At 48.4% G+C, this 22,040-nt stretch overlaps 1 long non-coding RNA gene and 2 pseudogenes across 1 annotated transcript in view; 1 reads left to right on the plus strand and 2 right to left on the minus strand.

Annotated features, from left to right (window-relative positions):
- The window catches only part of LOC141047986 (uncharacterized), a 308,665-nt gene that overhangs the window by 83,189 nt on the left and 203,436 nt on the right, over positions 1-22,040 (minus strand). The gene's annotated exons all lie outside the window — the stretch shown is intronic.
- Positions 3,991-4,721, plus strand: LOC141048011 (guanine nucleotide-binding protein G(q) subunit alpha-like; annotated as a pseudogene).
- On the minus strand, positions 7,450-9,362 carry LOC141048012 (bifunctional phosphoribosylaminoimidazole carboxylase/phosphoribosylaminoimidazole succinocarboxamide synthetase pseudogene; annotated as a pseudogene).

Genomic DNA, 22,040 nt, shown 5'->3' on the forward strand with positions numbered 1-22,040 from the left:
GGCAGGTGCAGAGCAATCTGCAGTCATTGTGTATGGTGGTGGTGGGAAGATGGGGGGAGGGAGTGGTCCCGTTAACAAGGTGAGGGGGCGCCTCACCAGGAAGGTGCAAGTAAAGTATCCCCATTACCTCATTATGGCAGCGGTGCTCTGTGCAGCTCTCTGCTAGGGTGGTGGCTCTGTAGTAAAGGGGGTTTCGCTGGCATTTTGTCAGAGCCCAGAGGCCCCTGAAGCTCCACTGGAGCGATGCGGTGGCCTCCAGGAAAATGGCCATTGGGGCGGTGCATGCTCAGATTTAGATATTACCCCGAGATCTCAGGAGACTAGATCTGAATCTGAGCATGCGCCACCCCAGGCAAATCCACAACGTGTGCATATACCCTTATTGTAAAATCTGACACTGACCATACAACAATGACAGATACCATTTTTTCAACTATGTTTTTAAACATGGACGTATGAGTAAGGCCTTAGTCAGAGACTGGGCAGTAATAGAATAAAATCAATATAGTAATCCTACAATGTCTGCTGGACATGTTATGGGGAGAGTTTATAGTTCAGTTAGTACATAGACACCAGACTTGTTGTTAACCAGTCAATATTTTGTCCACAACACTGCAGTGTCAAAAGAGGAAGACAGCGAGACAGGCAGCAACATCACATCAGAGAGCTCTTGACCTCGAGACAGAAGATCCTCAGATCCTGGTAATGTGACATCGCATAATACCAATGAATAAATAATCTTATTAAAAAGGGAACCTGTCACCTCGTTTTGTCGCTATAAGATGCGTCCACTGCCTTTAGGGGCTTATCTACAGCATTCTGTAAAGCTGTAGATACAAAGAACAAGTTATATTATACGCACCTGGGGGCGGTCTAGTCTGATGGGTGTCGCAGGTCTAGGTCCAGTGCCTCCCTTCTACATGCGATGTCGTTATCATCCTTGCTTTGTGCTGCGCTCTTGTGCTGGTGTACTGATCTGCCCTGTTGAGGGCAGAGCAAAGTACTGTAGTGCACAGGAGCTGGTAAAGGTCAGAGAGGCCAAGCACCTGCGCACTGCAGGACTGTAATAATGTGCAGGTACTGATGATGTCACCATGGATCAGAGACAGACCAATGATTAAAGAGTTTATTTACAGGGGATAAATTCTCCACGCAGGGAGAAGCAGCTTGCCACTGCAGTCACCAGGGCTACACGCTCGGGTCACTGTCTCTGCATTATCAGGGGCAATGTCTCCTCTGGTCATGAAGGCTCCAGAGTCCACGTACTCAACTACAGCTCTCACCATTGCTCTTCTCTCAGCCTCTGTGCTCTGACGGGGAGTCCTCTCTCTGGGAGTGTGGTGTTGCAGGAGGCTTTCCCTCTGGCACGTTCTTTCATGCCCTCTGCCTGCACACCTTCCGGTCCAGTTGCCCTTCCTGTTCATGTAACCATAGCAGTTACATGGTCCAGTATGTCTAGGGCAGAAAGTCTCCCACCCCTTGCAAACCTGCTATCTGTCCACGTGGTTCTGGATAAGGAGCAGTGAAGGTAACCTCCTTTGGGCTCTTCTTACTCTGCTCTGCCCTCAACAGGGCAGATCAGTACACCTGCGCAGGAGCATGACAAATCAAGGAAAATGCTATCGCATGAAGATGGGAGGTGCCAGACCTGCTCACCCATCAGACCGGACTGCCCCCGGGTGAGTATAGTAAAACATTTTTCTGATCTTGCAGGTCAGATCAGGGGCTTATCAAGAGCATTCTAGAATGCTGTAGATAAGCACTGTGTTGTAGTGTCCACTGTCTGCTAGGGGGCGCTGTGTGGGTGTCCCAGGATGGGCCTGCAGTCACATCCATTGTGGTAATGGGTATAGGATGCTGAAGGATCGTTATGCATCTCAAGGTGGGTGGCCTTGAGATGAAGGCTTGCTTATGTGTTGATCAGCAGAGCTGATCTGTCATTCCAAGGTGTCAGGGAGAAGTGTTGTGAGTTCATTCTCTGTTTCATCAGTTGTGAGTTCTCCTTCCAGACTCCCTCTGCTGGTAACAGGAGGTAGTGAGGCTGATTTAATCGGTGGAGATCTGCCACCTGAGAATGAGGATGACGATTGGAACTCTGGAGTCTCAGATTGGATTTAAGACAGCCGACGCCCTATTCAGTAGCTGGTGACTCCTTCTGCTTGTCAGGCCTTGGTCATCAGCTCTGTTCCAGTCAGCTCAAGCTGTTTCTCTGTTAATGTTCACACTTGATTTTGTTGGTCTATTCAGTTTGTGGTCAGCCAGCCACGGCTTGGGCTGTGCTGAATTTCCACCCTTATTTATCTGTATTTGCCAATTTGCTTTTTGTCCCTTATTAGATTGGCCTCTTTTTGCTATGTCTCAGAATATTTCAGAGTTCTGATACAGTGGGAGAAGTCTAGTGACTTCAGGGTTAATTTTGCTTTCAGAAGTGTTGGACATTATTTTTGTAGGGTTTTTTGCAGATTGCAGACTGTCTTTCCTTTCCTCTCCTTTCTAGTTAGTTTGGGCCCCATCGCTTGCTCAGCCTATTTTCCTGCCTGTGTTTGTGTTTTCATTTTGTTTCACCATCAATACGTGTGTGGGGGCTGTCTATTCCTTTGGGGTCTGCTCTGGGGCAGTTAGTTTTCCATTTTCTTGCTTTAGGATTTAGTCCTCCGGCCGTGACGAGGCGTCTAGGTTCATCGTAGGCACACTCCACGGCTGCTGCTAGTTGTGTGGTAGGATCAGGGATCTGCAATCTGCATAGTTACCAACCTCTCTTTTTTCTGGGCTTAGCTTGTTTTGTTTTTGTCTCCTTGGTGACCCATTCATAACAGAGAAGCCTTCAGATGATTGATGAGATGGGCAGGATCAATCTACAAACCCACCCAGGGGTGTGTTTGAGTGTCACAATAAAGTATATGTGCATGAATGCTTGAAGGACCTGTGATGAGGTCATAGCCATGTGACCCGCTGGGCGTGGCAATGGACCATATAAGGTAAAAAGAGTAGGTCACATTGGAGAGAGCATGGATCTGATTGAGCCATGTGGAAGGTCCTGGCAGGCCGAGGTGGAGGAAGGTGTGCTACCTTCCTAAAGACCACGTGCTGAGGCTGCTGATCCGGTGAGGCCTGAGTATATTGGCTGTATGCGAGGAGGGATAAGCCTCCTGTGCTTGCTGAGGCTCCAGGATTGAGCATGAAACAATGGACACTTATACTTGCTTTCGCCTGAGTTAAAGGCTATTCCTTATGTTATGTGCTGGGTTATGGAGCAATAAACCCTATGAACTTTTAAAGGAGCGTGCCTCCTGATTGACTTGGGTGGCTCCTGAGCGAGTTAAATCCCTACAGCTCTAAAAGGCAGTGGCCACAGCTTATAGTGGCAAAACGAGGCGACAGGTTCCTTTTTACTCCACGCGCTTTAAATACATCACTGTCCCCATTGGGGCACACAATCTAAATATCCTATTAGTAGGTCTTTGTGTGGGTTTCCTATCACACTCCAAACAGTGAGAGAACATAAACTCTGCACAACTCATCCTCTGTGGGATTTGAACCCCAATCCTACAAAGCTGTTGCACTGATCACTGAGCCACCATTACAGCGCTAGCCACAGAGCCACTGTGCTACCGTAATACCTATACAAGAATATTTTTGCTGGCAGCATTGTGTATTAGCTCTGTGGACATCATATGCACTAAACATCTGTTTAATTAATTTGAGGATTTAATATTGATATCCTATCCTTACAATAGGCAATCAATATTGACATCAGCACTGATCAGCTGACTGAAGGAGTTGTAGAGTTTCATGGAATAAGGACTGCTATTTTACCATACTAATACACTATGTTCCAATATATTTATTTAAAGGGATCTCCTGTCTCCTCAGTCTGCCTCCCCCCCAATCTGCACAGCATTCCCCCTTCTTACAAGGAGAAGCAGGTCTGTGACTTGCAGGGTGGGGGGGGGGTCTGTCTCTTTCCAGCACCACTAGCAGTTAGCAGACATGACTCTGGAGTCCATCATGGTGTGCTGCCTCAGCGAGGAGGCCAAGGAAGGATCAGTGACGACGAGACAGGCAGCTACGCCAAGACAAGAAAGATGCCTGCCGGGAGCAGATAAGGATTATCCATAGATCTGGCTACTCTGATGAACAGGGGCTTCACTAAGCTTGTGTACCAGAACATATTCACTGCAATGCAAGCTATTATTTGGGCAAGGGAGACCCTTAAAATTCCATACAAGTAGCAACACAAGGGCCATGCACTGTTCTTTCGGGAAGTTGATATAGAGAAGGTGTGCTCATTTGAGATCCCTTATGTAGATGCAGTGAAATATTTATGGAATGACCCTGGCATACAAGAATGCTATGATAGGAGACGGGATTATTAACTGTCTGATTCCACAAATAATAATCCACATGACCTGGACCGCATTACAGATCATGGATATCTACTTTAAACAACTTGTGCTCTGAGTCAGAGTGCCCACAACAGGATTCACCAAATATCCATTTGATTTACAAAGTGTCATCTTCAGAATGGTGGACATAGGAGGGCAGCAATGAGAAGGAAGAAGCGCATACACCTCCATAATGTTCCTTGTAGCCCTTAGTGAATAAGATCAGGTGCTCATGGAGTCTGATAATGAGAACCGGATGGAAGAGGGCCAAGCACCATTTAGGATATTATCACATATCCGTGGTCTCAGAATTCTTCACTCATCCTATCCTTATAATAGGCTATCAATATTGACATCAGCATTGATCAGTTGACTGAAGGAGTTGTAGCGCTTCATGGAATAAGGACTGCTATTTTACCATACTTATACACTATGTTCCAATGTATTTATTTATAGGCAGTCTGCAGGATTTAACCCCTCCAAGCCTTATATATGTGCATGTAGCTCTTTTAAAGACAAAGTCAGTTTACACCTTTATATGGTCAGCCCCTTTCTCCCTTTATTCAGTAATCAGCATTTTATTTGTTATATAAATTATGCCTAACGACTGTGGTGGATCTTAACCTTCTATCACTCCAGCTCTATTTCCCGCAGAGTGCTACCTGCTTTTGCTTCACTGACAGCCTCTATGATGTGTTTCATTCTGGAAAAAAGAGCTGCAAGTTGATCAGGAAGAGGTGGCACCGAGCGGGTATAGAGCTGGAGCAACAGATCTACTCCCTCATTTGAATATGTATGCAAACCGATTTCAGATGAATAGACTGAACGTGTAAAAATATTGCTGGAAGTATCTTTGAAAGAGCTACATGGGCATACACATAGATCCGGCCTCATTTATTACCTAGCAGCTTTTTTTTCCAGTTGCTACAAGTACCACATTTGCAGGATCACGGCAAAACCCCAAGTGTCGCACATGTCTGCAAGTCCCATAGGGAATGAATGAGGCTGAATGCAGTGCTGCCACAAGTGATCTGTTACATGGCAAATTCAGAAAAAATACTGGATCTGCTGCGAAATGCAAAAATCGCTTATTTGACAGACCAAGTCACTGACGACAGTGTCTGCATTACTCACGCTCACCAATGGGGGAGGCAGCACTAAACGTGCCTAGAGCAGCACAAACAATACGGCCCTGGCAGGAAGATGTGTGTAAGGGTAAATCAATATATTTACTTTGTTCTATGTTCAGCTAAGCAAATCCATAACATAAGTTTTATTCAATAGCTAGTCGAAACATACCTCAAATTTATCTGACCAACTCAGCTGAAGAATTCAAAGATAGTTAACCATTTTTTGTGACGTTAAAAGGACAACCCATTACACATTCTGGGAAGGACTTGGAAAAACTCCATGAGAAGTGAGTGAACAGCAGGAAACGTTGAAAAGACATGTCCAGCTTCTAGGTGCAGTTACTTATTGCTGTTTCAATACATATTCCAGTATATCACAGCAAAAAGACCCCTCTTGCCAGCCTGTGTGCTTTGACTCTTATGAAGTCTTAGTCCAAGAGGCAAAATGCATAGGACGGCAGTAGGGGTCTGTGTGTTGCACTATTGCATAAATTGAAACAGCAAATGCTCAACTGCACCAAGAAGCTGGACCTGACTTTTCCACTTACAATTGTACACGAAGAGGTGGCGATTGCCTGTGCTTCTGGTCAGGATGGTCTGAATTGGGAATTGAGGATTAGAACTAAGGACAATGACATGCGGCTTGAATAGTAGGAATTCTATGCTTACTTGTGTGGTAGTCACTAGCACTAACGTATTTTCTCTCTAGATTTCATCAACCTTTGGTGAGTGCAATAGAGGCAAGAGCTATTTTACCAAATGGCACAAGAAAACCTTTGAAGATCGAGAACTTGCTGAAACTTACATCAACCATACCCATCAGCAAGAAGGAATTTCCCATCTGAAGTTTAACAACAACAACATTGGGTGAAAGAGGAGAAAGCTCAAAATAAGTCTCACCTCCAGCCATAGGCAGCCCTGCCACCCATCTTTATAGAAGTGGAGATAAGCAATGATGCATTATGGAAGAAGTTTGGTCAATTAGTTTTAGTTATTACTACCATTGAGAGCATAAGTTAACTAACTTGCCTGTCTAGTTCCACAGACCTACATCAATTAAGAGAAAGTGGACAGAAGAAAGAAGACCAAGAAGAAGATGAAGTGGAAGAAGGAATCAATACATTAGAGCAATTTGATAAAGGGGATTCAAGAAGCTTCTTGAACAGTACCCAATTAGAGTAAAAGAGCTCTTCCCATCACTAACCATGTGCAAATCAGCCAAACCGCTGCACAGTACTGCCAAGACAAATGGAGGTGAGCACAGAACAGAATTCGGAATTCTGAAATATACTTCATGCAGCACTATGGGAACACCCTCCATCTTCTACTAATGGCTGCACCTTACACAAGAAGCATTTTCTACCATCTCCCTTTTGTCTCCACTTCAAGTGACATTTCCCAGTGAATGCATTTGTCTTGGTTGAAAGCAATGCTAAATTTGGAAAACCATCCAAAACACTATGTGTGAACATAGCCCAAGTGGTGGAAGAACATTCTTGTTTTGGGTTATTTATTTTGTCTTACATACAAATTACCATGAAAAGGATGTTCCTTAACATATTTCCCAGGAAAATCCATTTCAGTTTCATTTTTGTATGTTTTATTGTGTGCCTGTAAAAATGGCATAGGACTAGCAACATTGTTCATAGCTTTGACCTGGGAGTCTGAAATGCTTCCAGGGGTATTCCCCATGATGATACCATGTAATTTGAACACTGTTCCTAATGATTTCAGATTTTTTTGGGGCCCCAAAATCACCCGAGGGGGGTTGGGGGTGGTAGGTCTTGGCACAAGTACTTACTGTTCACTTTTTCCCATAGACTTACATTGAGCTCATTACACAGGTTTATTGGGTATTCCAATCTGCTGGACCCAACCAATGAGCCACCGAGCTTTTTAGTGCTCGCCCATCACTAGGGCTTTTCCGAATACCATTAGCGGTTTCCAAATAGCTGCATCGGAAACCTGGAGAGCTCCCATTTATCAGCGGTTAGGCGCCACAGCTCCATGTGTTGCGGCTGTGTGACAGTCACATCACATGCCTGGAGAGACCAACACAAACAGGCAGTCTCATCAGGTCCTTTGTGATCAGACATCTCCCTCAGTTCACATGGGATGCCATAATTTGCACAGATTGCTTAATCTTTTCACAGTGGACTAGGTCAGAAATTCACCCCATCAACAACAATCCATTCTTGGCTATGACTAGGTCACCAGTAACTCCACTTTGTCTGCAACCCACTCAGTTTCTTTTGACTTTTCGTGGTAAGTCTGTTCATCCTTCTGCTGGGTCTGATCACCTGAGGGCCATAGATGCCACAAGTCATTATCAATCACATCAGCAAAGACCATTTCTTTTTTAGTCACATCCACACCAAACTCAATCTTCATATTCACTCGGGTGCAGTCTTGTGCTGACCATGTTTTTTCCAGAATTTCAAAGATGGCCACTGTGGAATGGTTCATGATGTCCACTCCTGCCTGGCCAATCACAAGGCCAGCACAGTTTAGTTGCAATCAGCTGATTTTCAGACCATTGAGAGTCATTATTGGCATCATCCTTGAAAGACAGCTATATGTTATGAATGAGTCACCGACGAGGAAAAACAAAAACAAACTAAGCCATGGAAAACCAGAGAGGTTGGTAACTAAGCTGATTGCAGACCCCTGATCCTGTCCACACAACTAGCAGTAGCCGTGGAGCGTACCTACGAAGATCCTAGACGCCTTGTCACAGCCTGAGAACTAAATAAGCCTAAAGCAAGAAAAGGGGAAATCTAAACTGCCCCAGAGCAGACCCCAAACATGTATTGTCGGTGAGGCAAGATGAAAACACAAACAGATAGAAAAATAGGCTGAGCAAATGATGGGGCCCACACTAACTAGAAAGGACAGGAAAGGAATGATGCTATCTGCAATCACATACAAAACCCAGCCAAAAAATGTCCAACACTTTCTGATAACAAAAACCCTGAAGCCGCTAGGCTTCAATTCCCTATATCAGCACTCTGGTATATTCTGAAGACAGCAAAAAGCCCAATCTGATCAGGGACAAAACGCAAACTGGCATAAACGGAGACATAAGAATGGAAATTCAGCACAGCCCCAGCAGGGGCTGGCTGACCTCAAAAACTGAGTAAACCAGACCAAATCTCATATGAAAATATAGCAGAACACAATTAGCTCAAGAAGGCAGGAACAGAACTGGAAACCAGAACCTCAGGGGAGGAAAAAAAAAAAGTCACCAGCACAAAATTAGGGAGTCGGCTGACTTAAATCCAGTCAGAGACTTCTGATGTCCACTCACAGTCCTCCTCCTCAGGTGGCAGGTCTCTGCCATTCAGATCAGCTTCATTACCTATGGTCACAACTAGAGGGAGCCTGGATGGAGAACTCATGACTCCTCAACACAGCCAGCTCCACCACCCTCACCAGAAGCCAGAGGTAAACCATAAGATGAGTTCACAACAGCTATACTTTAGGAGGATAAAATTTATATCCTTCTGGTACCCCCAGGATTTCTATTTAGGAATGAACTGGTGGCTATTCTCCTGCCCACCCACTGTATAGGGATCATCTCACAGAATGACAATGAACCAGTTGCACAGCACTTAGCCACAAATGCTGTCATGATACCAGATTTTTGTAGCAGTTTGAATATGCAGCTGGTGGTCTTGTTGGAGATGGATGCTTTCCTCTCAATGTGGTCCTTCCTGGCTGCATTGCCCGCTGTGATCTGGTCCTTGGACTGCATGAGGACAAAGCCAGGGTAATTCAGGAGCTCATACAGCTAGTAAGTTTTACCTTCATGCAGCTTCTTGCCCAGTCTCAACTCATGTGTGTCCATGATCATCTAGGTCTATGTTAATCTATTACACTGAAGGTTACTTGTCTGACCAAAACCTTTACTACTGTGTACTACTCCTGGAATAAATTGTCACCATAATACCAAGCTGAGTGCCATTTTTTGCTAGATTATATGCCAACTTGTCAACTCGGACTAAGGCCTCTTTCACACATCAGTATTTCATCAGTATTTGTATACCAAAACCAGGAATGTCTCCAAAATAAGGAACAGGAGTCAGTCTTTCAATTATATTTTTTTCTCGGTAAGTTCCATTTCTGGCTTTGGCATACAAACACTGATGCAAAATACGGACCAAACACTGACGTGTGAATGAGCCTTAACTTGGCAGTTGATGAAGAATTGGTAATAGAGGCAGGACAGCCAACAGCTTTAATTTATGATAAAAACAGAACCTGAATATTGAGACAGAAGTCTACAGTCCTGATTGCTTTATGCATGGATCATCACACAATCTTGCATAAGAAGTGGAAATTTTCTAAGACTTCTTGGAATTACAACCATTATGGACATCCATGACATGTCACTGAATACTGCAATACTAAATCTTTCCACTGGGAGCACTGCAGAACAATGGAACACTTAGGCCATGTTCAGACGATACATTTTTCCTGCGGATCCGCAGCAGATTTTACGGCACAGAAACGCTGCAGAGTCGCAAAGTGATTTACAGTAAAATGTAAGGCTAAGTGCACACGGTGGTTTTCTTCCTACGGATTTTTCCGCACAGATTAAGAAATCCGCAGGTCAAATGACCTGCATTTTTCCTGCGGATTTCTTTTTATAGCGGTTTATCCAGCGGTTTGTGTGGTTTTCCACTGCAGATTAGGAGAATGGAGCAGGTGGAAAACCACATAAAAGTAGCGACATGCTGCATTTTTTGGCCCGCACAAAAACCGCAGCGTGTGCACAGCGTTTTTTTTTTTTATTGATTTGCATTGTACTGTAAATCACTTTGCGGATCTGCAGCGTTTCTGCACGGTAAAATCTGCTGCGGATCCGCAGGTAAAAGGCTATGTACACACGATGCATAAATCAATGAAAAATACATTTTATTTCTATAGCGCCGACATATTCCGCAGCACTTTACATTTCAGAGAGGACTTGTACAGACGATAGACATTACAGCATAACAATAATCACATAGATCATAACAGATACCAAGAGGAATGAGGGCCCTACTCGCAAGCTTACAATCTATGAGGGAAAAAGGGGAGACACGAAAGGTGGGTGGTAACAATTGAAAAAAAAAACGCTGTGCACACGCTGCGGTTTTCTCCACGCGGTTTTTGTGCGGTCCAAAAAATGCAGCATGTCACTTCTTTTGTGCGGTTTTCCACCTGCTCCATTCTCCAAATCAACAGGAAGAAAATCACCGTGTGCCTAAGGCCGGGGTCACACTAACCGACACAAAATACGGTCAGTAGTTTACATGCGTAATACGGATGAAAGGCCCCTAAACAGTGCTCCGTATGTCATCCGTAATCAAGGTGTGGTCACGTATTTTTCGCATGTAAGCATCCGTATGGTGAGATTTTCTCGCAGGCTTGCAAAATGGACATATAATGGAGCCCTATGACAGGGTTTATAACAGAAACCAAAGAATAGATATAGACACATAGAATACACACACTATATATATATATATATATATATATATATATATATATATATATATATATACACTATATATTTTTTATGTGTCTATATCTATTCTCTCGTTTCTTTAATAAAACTGTCAGTGTGAGTTTACTGTATAGCGCACTGAATTGCCGGCTTTGCTAAAAGACACCGGGTGCGTATTTCTCGCAAGTCACATGTGTGGTCCGTGTGGAATCCGTATTTTTGGCGCACCCATAGCCTTGCATTGGCGTACTACGGCCGAAGTACGCTGACAATCGCAGCATGCTGCGATTGGCACGGAGCGTAGAATGCGGATGAGAAATATACAGCTGGTGCGAGGGACCCCATAGAGAATCATTGGTCCGTGTCTAATGCGTGCTTTTAGCGCCTCTCACTCAGCCGTATTCCTTGCCAGTGTGACCCCGGCATTACTGCCAGATATCTCCACTGGTGAAGACTGATCAGATCACTGAACTGAAATTAATTATTAGTAATAAATTCTAACAAACTTTTTTTTTAAACAAGTAATTATCCCACAAATTTACTTAATGAACATTTGCATAATTCAGGGATAAGGTTTTGTCCATCTCAGAATAGGGGTGAACAGCCTAATGCAGAAGTAAATTTTTGGCTTTCAGGGAGAAGGAGACACCTGAGGTGAGGGGAAATGTTGGATTATACTAATGAGCCTCACAATAACCAGTGACCACATAGGAGCAGCACTGAGGAGCTGATGTGAGGCCAATGGCAGGAAGTGACGTTTCTCAGATCACCATGTTATTCTAGAAGCTGCAGCTGATCTGTTCTGGGTGGAAGTTGTCTGTCATCAAGATGATTGATAATAGATGGCTCCTAATTGTGAGCGAATCTGAACTAGATACAAGGTCAGATAGTCTTACTCACCGGTTAACGGTGTTTTTCGGAGTCCATGACAGCACCACCTGAGAGAGGGGATCCGCCCTTCAGGAACAGGAAACCTACAGATACAAAAGGGCGGCACTTCTCCCACGCATCAGTTGGATTACAGAGCACAAGAGGACCACAATGGTTGATAGCAAAATTATATACAGTACTTTACACAACTATTCTTTGCCAGTGTACATACAAGAGGAAGAGATGCACACCCAAATTTAAACTAAAGGGAGGGAATATACGGGTGCTGTCATGGACTCAGTTACTCACCGGTTAACGGTGTTTTTCGAACACTTTATCGGTCGTCCATGACAGCACCACCTGAGAGAATTACAGAGAGTAAAACTATTTAGGCAGGGACTACAGCCTGCAGTACCCTTATACCAAAAGAGAGGTCTGTGGAAGCACCCAAGTCTAGCCTATAATGACTATAAAAGGTGCTCGGAGAGGACCAAGTAGCCGCCTTACATATCTGGTCAATGGACACTTCTGACCTTTCGGCCCACGAGGTCGCCATGGCTCTGGTGGAATGTGCCCTCAGCTTCCTGGGTGGCGACCTGCCTTTTGAGGTGTATGCTATTGAGATCGCTTCTCTAACCCACCTGGCTAGTGTACTTTTTGATGCTCTACAACCTTTCCTAGGGCCATGATGAGAGACAAACAGGGCATTATCTTTTTTCCAGGGATCTGTAACTGCCAGATATTCTATGAGGCATTTCCTAACATCCAGGTGTGAAGCTTCTCTTCCTTCTCATTAGCTGGATTAGGGAGGAAAGATGGAAGGACAATCTCCTGTGTCCTATGAAAGCTGGAAACTACCTTAGGTAAATATGCCATATCAGGTCTGAGTATTACCCTATCGTCCTTGAACTGTATATAAGGAGGACATCTAGATAATGCCTGGATGTCGCTTACCCTACGAGCTGACGTTAGAGCTACCAGGAAAGCTACTTTGAGGGACAGGTTCTTTATGGAAGCTAATGAGATAGGTTCGAATGGGGCTTCTGTCATAGCCGTGAGGACTAGGTTCAAGTCCCACGGCATGAATCTATCCTTCGCTATTGGCCTGGATCTACCTGCTGCCTTAATGAATCTACTGATCCAGTAATTACCCGCGATGTTGCAGCTAAAGAGGGCCCCCAAGGCTGATACTTGTACTTTAAGGGTACTAGTGGAGAGCCCCATATCCAGACCTTTCTGAAGAAACTAAGATTTGGTTTACAGGTGCTGAAGCGCCAGCGACCACTCCAGAGTTCTGCAGGAATTTTTTCCAAATTCTGACAGATTTTGGTAGTGATGACTTTTCTACTTTTAAGTAGGGTGCTAATCAGGTCTGGGGAGAAGCCTTTTTCTCTCAGTAGTGTCCATTCAAACTCCACGCTGTCAGATGTAGGCCAGCCACCTGAGGATGGAACACAGGGCCCTGGGATATGAGATCCGGGATGTCCGGAAGGACCCAAGGGTCGGACACTGACATGGTCCTGAGGCAAGAAAACCAAGCCCTCCTGGGCCAAAATGGAGCGATAACTATCACCCTTGCTTTGTCTCTCCTGATTTTCTTCATCACCAGGGGTAGTAGCGATAGGGGAGGGAAGGCGTATGCTAGCCTGAAGTCCCACTTTATCAGAAAGGCATCTACCGCCAGGGGGTTCTCTCTGGGATTTAGGGAACAAAGTTGTTTTAATTTTCTGTTTTCCCTGGTAGCGAAGAGGTCTACCTCTGGTTGTCCCCATCTTTGTACAATCAGGTCGAAGATGGAGGTGCTTAGGGACCATTCTCCTTGTTTTAGTGGATTGCGGCTTAGGAAATCTGCTGTGATATTTTCCTTCCCTTTTATATGTAGAGCTGTTAAAGATTGAAAATGCTGCTCTGCTAGCCGGAATAACCGTTCTGCCACATTCATCAGGGGTTTGGAACGAGTCCCGCCTTGGTGGTTGATATAAGCCACGGTGACCTGATTGTCGGAGAACACTCGCACATGATGGCCCTGTAGATACACAAGTAGCTCCTTAGCTGCCTGCTCTACCGCTGTCAACTCTTTCAGATTAGATGACATTTCTATCTGATGATGCTGCCATAGGCCCTGTACCAGAATCTCACCCATATGAGCCCCCCAACCGGAAGGGCTAGCATCCATGGTGATTATGCGGGATGTGTCATACTCCCAGGGGACCCCTTTGGATAAATTATCCTTGACTAGCCACCACTCTAGGGACTCCCTTGTGTTTGAGGACAAGGTTAGCTGACCCTCCAAGTAACCCCCAAGGACTCTGATGCCTTAAGACCTCGCCCTGCAGTTTTCTTGTATGAAACTGTGCCCACTGGACTGCCGGGATACAGGACGAGAGGGAACCCAGAAGGGACATGGCTTTCCTGAGGGACATGGTAGGTTTATTGCAAGCATTCCTGTTTCTCAGAGTCTAGGATCAGGCCCAAGAATTGTTGGACTCTCACCGGCTGTAACCGAGACTTTTTAATGTTAAGCAGCCATCCTAACCCCTCTAGGGCAGACATTGCCCTTTGTAGTTGTTCCAGACAATGTTTTGCCGTTTTCCCTACGATCAGGAAGTCATCTAAGTAGGGGATCACAAGAATGTCCGATTCACGTAGATGGGCCATAATTTCCGCTACAACTTTGGTAAACACACAGGGAGCGACTGCCACCCCAAAGGGGAGAGCTGCATATTGAAAATGTTGGACTGACCCATCTAGCTGAACCGCCACTCTGAGAAACCTCTGATGGGCTGCATGAATGGGAATATGGTAGTAAGCGTCTTTTAAATCTAAGACCACAATAAAACAGTAATTTTATTGTTGATTTAATTGTCTCCATCTTAAACAGGCGTATGACCAGGAATTTGTTGAGGGATTTAAGGTTTATTATAGTTCTGAAGGACCCGTCTGGTTTGCAGACCAGGAACAGGGGAGAGTAAAACCCTTTTCCCGTTTCTCCCTCTGGGACCACCGTCAGGACCCTCTTACGGCAGAGATCATGCACCTCGGCCTCCAGGGCAGCTTGTTCTGGTGTGGAAGACCTGAGCGGGGTGACCTTAAATCGATCTTGGGGAACCCGGGCGAATTCTAGGCGTAGACCCGCAGCTATCACCCCCAGTATCCATTTACTATTGGAAATCAAGGACCAGGCTGGGTAGAAAGCAGCTAGTCTCCCCCCTACCGGGGCAACTAGTCATTGGGGAGGTTTTTTAGTGTCACGTGCTGGACCTTCTTGACGCCCCCCTCCTCAGAACATGAAGCCTTTACCTCTCCTTTTGTCCTCCCATCTGCCCTGATCTCTGGACGGCCTTCTACGGAAATAGCCTTTCCTGGTAAAGGGACGTCTGTAGGAAGGATTCGGTAGACTGGGGAACTTCTTTTTATCATCCCCGGCTTTCTCTAAGAGTTCATCCAAGACTGGGCCAAACAGATATTCGCCCTCACTTGGAATGGAGCAGAGTCGTGATCTGGCCTGGATATCTCCCGGCCAGCATTTTAACCAAAGGGCCCTTCGAGCTGCGTTAGATAAACTCGCAGTTCTGGCTGCCATCCTCGCAGAGTCCGCTAAAGCATCCGCCAAAAAAGCTGCCGCACTTTGGATGATTGGCAGCGTTTTCCTGATAGAAGCTCTTGACACTCCGTCCTTTAGTTGGGAATCCAATTGGTCTAGCCAGACCATCATGGATCTGGCCGGACATGTGGCAGCTATCGCTGGTCTTAGAGCACCTGCTGACATCTCCCAAGTTCCCTTCAAAAAGGAGTCTGCTTTCTTATCTAACAGGTCTTTTAAGGAGGCCATATAGTCGAAGGGAATGGAGGATTTTTTGGAGGCTTTGACTACTGCCGCTTCCAGTTTAGGGGCTTTATCCCATCTGTTTACCACTGGGTCGTCAAACTGGTACCTCCGTTTGAAGGCCAGAGGTAAGGAGCCTCTTTTTCAGGTCTCTTCCATTCCCTATCAATTAGGCTCTGGACCTTATCATTTAATGGAAAGGCCTTCCGCTTCCTGGGATCTAGACCCCCGAACATCACTTCCTGAGCTGAAAGTTCCGGTTTTGTGTCTGCTACCCCCATGGTGGACCTTATTGCTTTAACTAGCTTATCCATCTGGTCTAAGGGGAAGCAGAATCGACTCGAGTCTTCCTCTGAAGATGAAGTGGAGGCCGGGGAATCTGAAGAGTCATCGATCCTTAGGGCGGTCGATGACTCTGAACCTGAGAAACTACATTCTCTTCCCCTAGAGGAATCCTTTTTAGATAGGGCCTTTATCTCTGTCCTGATTATGTCCCTCAGGCTTGTGGTGAAGTCCGGCGTTTCTTCCGCTACCTGTATGGACGGGGGAGAGTGTAAGGGCCTGTCAATCTACCCCAGGGCCAATGTCCCCTTCCACCCCTACAGTTTGTCTCACGCATGGCTGACAACTTTTTAGGGTGGCCGTCCGGCAAGGGGCAACTACAGAGGGCACATTCCCTGTGCTTCTGTTTTCCCGTAGCTTTCCTCCCCTGTGAACAAAACATAAGGGAACACTGCATCAGGGTACATTCACGGAGATCTCTTACCCATGCAGATGAGGCAGGTACCGGATCACGGAGGGAGGCAGGAGGGTCCTTTAGCCTGGAGGAACTTCTGTGGCTTTGTTCGCCCGTCCGTTTGTTTCTTCTGCTGGCCACTCGCATGCGGTTTCACTGTGGCCCATTTCTGTGGGTGCTCCTGTACCTCGTCCAGCTGCTCTAAGGGGGATTCTGTCGTATCCATCGCTGGCCTTCAGAAGCACCTCAGCAGCGTCACCTCCTGCCTTTTAAGGCCTCCTTGCCCGGGTCAGCAGGGTTCTCGCACGCACCCCCCACCCGGGACCCCCCCCCCCCTCGACCCTCCCCCCGCAAGCTCCGGTCCTCCCCGGCCACTGCGCGCCTCCCAGGACCGCCGCGCACAAGCGGCGCGCGCCAGAAGCCGGCCGGCACCCGACTTCCGGTTTTGGCGTCCCCGGCCCCGCCCCTTCCGCTGCGTCACTTCCGCCGCCCGTCTGAGGCCTGCGGGGGACGCGCAGAAGGAGCAGGCATGGCACCCCCCGGCTCAGGCCAGGCCACAACCCCCACGCGCGCCGACCTGCGCCGCCGACCGGGCGCCACACCAGAAGAGAGAGAGCGGCCACTGGGAGAGCGCACCAGGAGGGGCCCGGGTCATACATACCTCCTGGTGCGGCAATATGGAGGCGGCTGTCCACCGGACCCCTGTCTCCCACCACTGTCGTGGAGACCTGCCCGGCCCGGGCCATCTGGAACTCAGATACTGAGAAGGAGGCACCTAGGCAAAAGGCACTGCCGAGAACCTGCTGACGGTGCTGGAACCCGGATGGTTAGCACAAGGTACCCATAATAAACAAAGTTGCAAGGCTGCGAGCAGGCCGCAGTTACCGAAACCCACAGTCCAACAGGGGGTGCTTGTCCTATTGGCACTACGGAACCAGCCTTTATTATTACCAGAGCCGGAAGCCCACATAGGAAGCACCGAAACTGCTGGCACCATAGACTCTGCTAACCCGACCGCAACACGACAGGACTATGTATTAGTGGCAAAGTGACGTTGACAATCCCCGGAAACAGCAGGCGTGCTGGAACCAGGCTGGGCAGGAGGGAGTACCAGTGCCAAAGACACTTCTGAGCAGCAACTGGTGATGTTGGAGCCCAGGGTCAATCATATTGCAGGCTGAGGCCTACTTAGAGCGAGTAGTAAATAAGATGTAGTGTGATTTTGGAGGCAACAGGAAACACCGTCATCCACACAGCAGGGGAGCAGCTGGCGTTACTGAACCCCACTAACACTCGAGCATGTGTTTCTTTGTGCAGACAGCACTTCCGAGCAACAACTGGCTGTGTTGAAGCCCAGGATCAATCAAGGAGCAGGCTGAGGCCTACTTGAAGCAAGTTTTATATCGATTGTACACTATTGATTGTAACCATGCTCCACTTAGGCTTCTGGCGCTACAGTCTCTAGTATTTCCCCTGGCCTCCAACCCCGCCAGTTGCTGCTCTGAAGTGGCGTCTGCACAATCCACACTTGTTCCTGGGTTACAGGGGCTCAGTCACATCAGTTGATCCCCTGATGTGTGTCCGGCAAGGTCTCCTGCTCTGTCCACATTCCCACTACTAGTAATGGGAATGTGGACAGAGCAGGAGACATTGCTGGAAACACATCAGGGGATCAACTGACGTGACTGAGCCCCAGTAACCCAGGAACAAGTGTGGATTGTGCAGACGCCACTTCAGAGCAGCAACTGGCGGGGTTGGAGGCCAGGGGAAATACTAGAGACAGTGGAGCCAGAGGCCTAAGTGGAGCACGGTTAAAAATCAGTAGTAGTACAATTGTGGAGGGAGCAGGAAACTTTGCCGTCCACACAGCAGGGGAGCAGATGGTGTTACTGAACCCCACTAACACAGGAGCTAGTGTTTTTCTCTGTGCAGACGGCACTTCTGAGCAACAACTGGCTGTGTTGAAGCGCAGGGATTACAGTTCAGGTGGTAGAAACATGAACACAACAGGAGACCTGGATACTGTTGCCAACCAATTATTCTGGTAGAGGACTAGCAAATTTTGGCGAGATCCAGGCCTTGTTCATTTTCAGAAAAGTAAGCCGGTCAATGTTATTGGAGGATAGTGGCGTGCGACGGTCTGTTAGTACACCACCTGCGGCACTAAAGACGCATTCCGATAATACACTGGCAGCAGAGCAAGCCAGCACCTCCAATGCTTACTGGCTAAGCTCTGGCCATGTATCCAGCTTTGAGACCCAAAACTTGAAGGGGGAAAAGCCGTCTGGGAGTACACTGACAGGGCAAGACATGTACTCTGTCACCATCTGACGGAAACGTTGCCTCCTGCTGACTGGAGCCCTCAGATTGTGTAGACATTTGTGGCGGACACACAAAACTTGGCCACATTTGGGCCATACTGGTCTTGCCTTGTGCCGAGGCGCTGCCTCTGTGCCTTCCTTGTACAGAGCTTCCTCCACTGCCCCTACGCACAGAGCTGCTTTGTAAAGCACTAGCAGCACTGCTCTCGGGTGGAATGGAGACCATGATGGACTGCACCAGTGTGTCTTGGTACTCCCACATTTTACGCTCCCGGTTCAACGGTGTGATGAGGCTTTGCAAGTTGTCCCGGTAGCGAGGATCTAGGAGGGTGTACACCCAATAATCAGCCGTGTTGAGAATGTGAGCGATGCGGCGGTCGTTTCTCAGACACTGCAGCATGAAATCAACCATGTGCTGCAGACTCCCAACTGCCCAAGAAATGCTGTCCCCTGCTTGAGGCGTCATCTCTGCCTGCTCTGCATCACCCCACCCTCGCTGTACATACTGACTAGAGCATTGTGTACCTCCCTCCTCTTTAGAGAGGTCTTCCTCCTCCATTGACTCCTCCTCACAGAGTGTCCCCTGCCTAGGCCTTTGTGAGGAACCACGTAGCACAGACTGTCCAGAAGCAGATTGCATTTGTGACTGCTCATCCTCCACCTCTTCCAAAACCTCCTCCCTTAGTGCTTGCAGTGTTTTTTGAAGCAGGCAGATAAGGGGGACAGTCATGCTGACTAGTGCATCATCTGCACTCACCATCCGTGTGGAATCATCGAAGGCACACAAAATGAGGCAGATGTCCTTCATAGAGGCCCACTCAGTGGTGCTGAAGTGTGACCGGCGCACAGTGCGACTTGTTTGTGCCCGATGCAGCTGGTACTCCATGACTGCTGCTCAAACAACTGCTCCAACATATGCAATGTTGAATTCCACCTGGTGGGTAGGTCACATACGATGCGATGTTCCGGAAGGCGTAATCGGCGCTGCAGAGCAGCAACGCGCGATCTTGCTGTGCTGGAACGCCGCAAGTGAGCGCACTCTATGCGAACCTTGTGCAGCAGTGCCTCAAGATCCAGATAGTCCCTCAGAAAGCTCTGCATGACCAAGTTCAGCACATGTGCCAGACATGGGATCAGTGGCGGATTATAATGAGGTCAATTTGGGCAGTTGCCCCGGGCCCAGTGGGGTTAAGGGGCCCACAGCCCAGGCCAGTAAATTGCCCCATTATAATCCGCCACCGCGCAGGGCCGGATTATAGGCAGGGCAGGCGGGGCTTCAGCCCCGGGGCCCCCACCACAAGAGCTTCTAAGGGGGCCCCCACCACATTCCTGCTGGCTGCTGCAATGGCACTCCATCTTCTCTCCACCTAAAAGTGAGTGACCGTGGGGGCGGCATTATGTGCTCTACTACCAGCAGCATCTACAAGTAGCCTGAACGCTGATGCTGCTGGTAGCGTGCAAAGGCTTGTGATGAGATCACAGGAGGGAAGGTGTCAGAGCCTGCGATCATGTGACCCCTGTCTCCTTCCCTCCTGTGACCTCATCACAGGTCCTGTGCGCACAGCACTGAGAGCAGCCATGTATGTGGAGTGCGGCTCTGCGGGTGGAGGTCGGTGCTGGAGGCCCCATTATTCTCTATGTGGAGTGCGGCTCTGCGGGTGGAGGTCGGTGCTGGAGGCCCCATTATTCTCTATGTGGAGTGCGGCTCTGCGGGTGGAGGTCGGTGCTGGAGGCTCCATTATTCTCTATGTGGAGTGTGGCTCTGCGGGTGGAGGTCAGTGCTGGAGGCCCCATTATTCTCTATGTGGAGTGTGGCTCTGCGGGTGGAGGTAGGTGCTGGAGGCCTCATTCTCTATGTGGACTGCGGCTCTGTGGGTGGAGGTAGGTGCTGGAGGCTCCATTATTCTCTATGTAGAGTGTGGCTCTGCGGGTGGAGGTAGGTGCTGGAGGCCCCATTATTCTCTATGTGGAGTGCGGCTCTGTGGGTGGAGGTAGGTGCTGGAGGCTCCATTATTCTCTATGTGGAGTGTGGCTCTGCGGGTGGAGGTCGGTGCTGGAGGCTCCATTATTCTCTATGTGGAGTGCGGCTCTGCGGGTGGAGGTCGGTGCTGGAGGCTCCATTATTCTCTATGTGGAGTGCGGCTCTGCGGGTGGAGGTCGGTGCTGGAGGCTCCATTATTCTCGACGTGGAGTGCGGGTGGAGGTCGGTGCTGGAGGCTCCACTATTCTCTATGTGGAGTGTGGCTCTGCGGGTGGAGGTCAGTGCTGGAGGCCCCATTATTCTCTATGTGGAGTGTGGCTCTGCGGGTGGAGGTAGGTGCTGGAGGCCTCATTCTCTATGTGGACTGCGGCTCTGTGGGAGGAGGTAGGTGCTGGAGGCTCCATTATTCTCTATGTAGAGTGTGGCTCTGCGGGTGGAGGTAGGTGCTGGAGGCCCCATTATTCTCTATGTGGAGTGCGGCTCTGTGGGTGGAGGTAGGTGCTGGAGGCTCCATTATTCTCTATGTGGAGTGTGGCTCTGCGGGTGGAGGTCAGTGCTGGAGGCTCCATTATTCTTTATGTAGAGTGTGGCTCTGCGGGTGGAGGTCAGTGCTGGAGGCTCCATTATTCTTTATGTAGAGTGTGGCTCTGCGGGTGGAGGTAGGTGCTGGAGGCGCCATTATTCTCTATGTGGACTGCGGGTGGAGGTCGGTGCTGGAGGCTCCATTATTCTCTATGTGGAGTGCGGCTCTGCGGGTGGAGGTCGGTGCTGGAGGCTCCATTATTCTCTATGTGGAGTGCGGCTCTGCGGGTGGAGGTCGGTGCTGGAGGCTCCATTATTCTCTACGTGGAGTGCGGGTGGAGGTCGGTGCCGGAGGCTCCATTATTCTCTACGTGGAGTGCGGCTCTGCGGGTGGAGGTCGGTGCCGGAGGCTCCATTATTCTCTATGTGGAGTGGGGCTCTGCGGGTGGAGGTCGGTGCCGGAGGCTCCATTATTCTCTATGTGGAGTGGGGCTCTGCGGGTGGAGGTCGGTGCCGGAGGCTCCATTATTCTCTATGTGGAGTGTGGCTCTGCGGGTGGAGGTCGGTGCCGGAGGCTCCATTATTCTCTATGTGGAGTGTGGCTCTGCGGGTGGAGGTCAGTGCCGGAGGCTCCATTATTCTCTATGTGGAGTGCGGCTCTGCGGGTGGAGGTCGGTGCCGGAGGCTCCATTATTCTCTATGTGGAGTGCGGCTCTGCGGGTGGAGGTCGGTGCCGGAGGCTCCATTATTCTCTATGTGGAGTGCGGCTCTGCGGGTG

Source organism: Dendrobates tinctorius, unplaced genomic scaffold, assembly GCF_039654945.1.
Source record: "Dendrobates tinctorius isolate UK_male_01 unplaced genomic scaffold, ASM3965494v1 ptg000131l, whole genome shotgun sequence".
NCBI lineage: Eukaryota > Metazoa > Chordata > Amphibia > Anura > Dendrobatidae > Dendrobates > Dendrobates tinctorius.